Genomic DNA, 3,255 nt, shown 5'->3' on the forward strand with positions numbered 1-3,255 from the left:
CAGGATGTTTTGACCCTACAAATTTCAAATCTGAGTTCATTCTGACCTGCTGTGCTTTCAAGAGTCAGCAGTCAATATGCCAGATGGCTTTGGCTAATCTTATATTGTTGCAAATACACCTATTTATGATTCCCATGGAATCTTGGAACCTAAAGATTTGCTTCTTTTCCTTCCAGGCCTAGTCGGCCTATGATAAATCAACCAAGAGTAATAACTGAATGAAAAACGTGTCAAAGTTGCATATTATCCACACTATCAGGATCCAAAGTAGGTATAGCAAGATCTGGAAACTACTTGGTGAAATTCAGAGACTCTACCCCAAAAGAGTTTCCGCAGCATGGTTGGCAGATCTTTTTAACACCCCGGCATTCAGATGAAGTATCAGAAACTTCACATCGTAGGAAGAGGACCATGCTGTGGATTAAAATGTCCTTCAGATCCAACTCAACAAAGTCTAAAGTCAGAAAGAACCACCAGCAAATTAGCAAAACTCACACTCCTTAAAGGGAGCTGACATACGCTAGGCTTCTGACAGTGCAGCACACACTATGTCCAACACAAAGTCGAAACTTACAAGACATGTTACAAACCAGGAAGATGTGACCCATAATAATAAAAATAGTTTTGAGTACCCCTCTTGACTACAGAATAAAAGGAAACCTTTGAATGGTATGGAAACCTTTCATTGTCTTTCTGCATGTACGATTTAGAGTCTCATGATACTTCACAATATTTCTTTATCGCTTGAACAAACCAGCCTTGAGTGTGCCTCTGTGACTTTGCAAATGTTGTTCCCTAGAATTCTCTCGCTTTAGCCTTTACAAAGTCTACTCCGCACCCTCAACCTTCAACATGACCTCATATCCAAAGAACAGATTAAATAGTATTTCATTGGGGAATATTTTTTCTTTGACTTCTCTAAGCAGCCTTACTGTATACTCGCATAGCATTTACTCCTACCAGTTAGACATAGCCCTGTTTTCCCTACACACACACACACACACACAGACACACACACACTCACACACACACACACACACACACACACACACACAGAGGTATTTGCTAAATTTTGAAATCCTTGACAAAAGTTCAGAACATTGTCACTTTAATTGTTATAAAAATTAAACCAGTTTTAAAATGAATTCAACTTGTACATGTGTAATTAGAACATATCTAAACTGCGTATTCAAATATATGCCTATTATGGAAACATAGAAATAAAATGTGACTTTACATTTATAGAAAGGACTCAACACAAGAAATGCTGGCTTCAGATATTCTACTTTTTAATTTCAGTTTTGAAGTCTTTCCTATACATACATACGTACACACATATTACCAACAACAACAACGAGCTTCACATTTTTGAGAAATATTTATGAACTGTTTGGACCACTTTTGGGGGCTCAGATATCTTCTTCCTAAGTTATTTACATCTCTGACAGAGGTGTCCACTTCTGTTGCTAAAGGAGACCCACTCTTCAAACTTACTTTTTCAGGATTGCGTATTAGTTTATTGTTATTTTTGTAACAAATTAACATATACTTACAGGCTTAAATCAACACAATTGTATTTCCTCCCAGTCCTGCAGGTCAGCGATGCAGGTGGGCTCAGTTGTTTCTCTGTTCCATCATCTCATGAGGCCAAACTCAAGGTGTCAGCTGGCTGGGCTGATGAAGGCTCCGAGCGGGAGCGGGGTGGTGAGGATTCACTTCTATGCTCATTCAGGTTGTTGGCAGAATTCGGTTCCTGTGGTTGCAGGACAGAGGGCCACATATCCTGATGGCTGTCATTTGGGAGCCTCTCTCAGCTCCTTTGTCAACTTCTTTTTTCTATGGAATCTGATATATTTGCAGTTCCAATAATGGGGGCACAGGCATCTTCGGAGAGTCATTCTGCCTACTACACATAATATTCACAACCTGAAGCCTTTATGATGTTGTTGAATAAAATCTTCCCACTAACGTTACTTTCTGCAAAATAGCCATGACAGGCAGGCTTTGCTGGAGCTGGTGACTTATAACCATACAATTTGCTTGAAACACTGGAACATAAATAAGAGATAAGCGTACTTCTGTTTGAGGAACGTATCAGGGAGAAAACAACCTTCTATTTCTATTGGAAAGAAAACTAGAGCTTCCAGAAGTATTTGTGTATTATTGCCCTACTGCCAATCACGTCATTGTTTGGCATGGTGAATACATTTAGCCTGATGCCTGGATTTATTTTTAGTAGTCGATATTAATCTCTGTTTCTCAAAAGGAAAAAAAAAAGGATACAGTTATTGGATTGTTCTGAATATTTGGATCACTGGAATCTAATAAAAGAGGAATGGACTTTGCCAATTGCTGATACAAATAAATGCACAATACTTTTATTTTTTAACCAAGGCCCTTCACTTGGATGTTTACGGAGCATCCGTCCTGTGATGGGCATTGACTGTGGCATGGGGTTCAACGACGCACAATCTTGTATGGAACCTATGGGTCTATATTCCTTATGTTTCGAAAGTAAAGCATCTTGACCCACTGGACTTTTAATTATTGTCAGTGATTAGGCACATTAAAGCATAAGAATTTTCAGTGCTTGCAATACTGTAGTGTAATATCTTCCTGTTACATAATCAGGACACCGAGGCTCCAAGCCTGACCTTCGATAATCTATCTCAGAATTTAATCATCAGTCTCGCTGACTCCAAGACGGTGCTTCTTTTACTAAAACACATTTGAAAATAGAAACTGGCCCATCTTGAAGGCATGAGAAAATGCTAGGGAAATCTTGGAATACAATCCTGGACATGTTCATGCAAAGCCTTTCAAGAAGTTGGTGACAGCCGGAGGGAGGAGGGGAGGAGACGCCATCACCCCTCCATCTCCATCTCTCTGGTTCTTTAAAAATCAGGCTTTTTCAAAGTAAATGTAGGCATCTAGCTTATTGCCCATTTTCCCTGCTTTGTCTGTGTGTTTTCTCCTTAGAACTGAAATGGTGCAGCAAATGCCTGCTGTGTTCAAGTCATAAGCAGCAAAACACAGCCGTTGTTCAGCTAGCGTATGTCCGTATAATATTGAATTATGTGGTTGTTGAGAGTAGCTTCTATTTATTTTGAAGTATGTTCAAGTTCAATAGTGTGTCCACATACCTGATGTTGAACTGAATCACTGAATGCATCTATATGAGGACAAATTCGGTCTTGTCTTTGCCTGAGTCTCGTATACCACCTGCTCGGCATAGAGCCAGTAGTCCTCGCCTAA

This window comes from Pteropus medius, unplaced genomic scaffold (genome assembly GCF_902729225.1).
Source record: "Pteropus medius unplaced genomic scaffold, Ma_sr-lr_union100, whole genome shotgun sequence".
Taxonomy (NCBI): Eukaryota; Metazoa; Chordata; class Mammalia; order Chiroptera; family Pteropodidae; genus Pteropus; species Pteropus medius.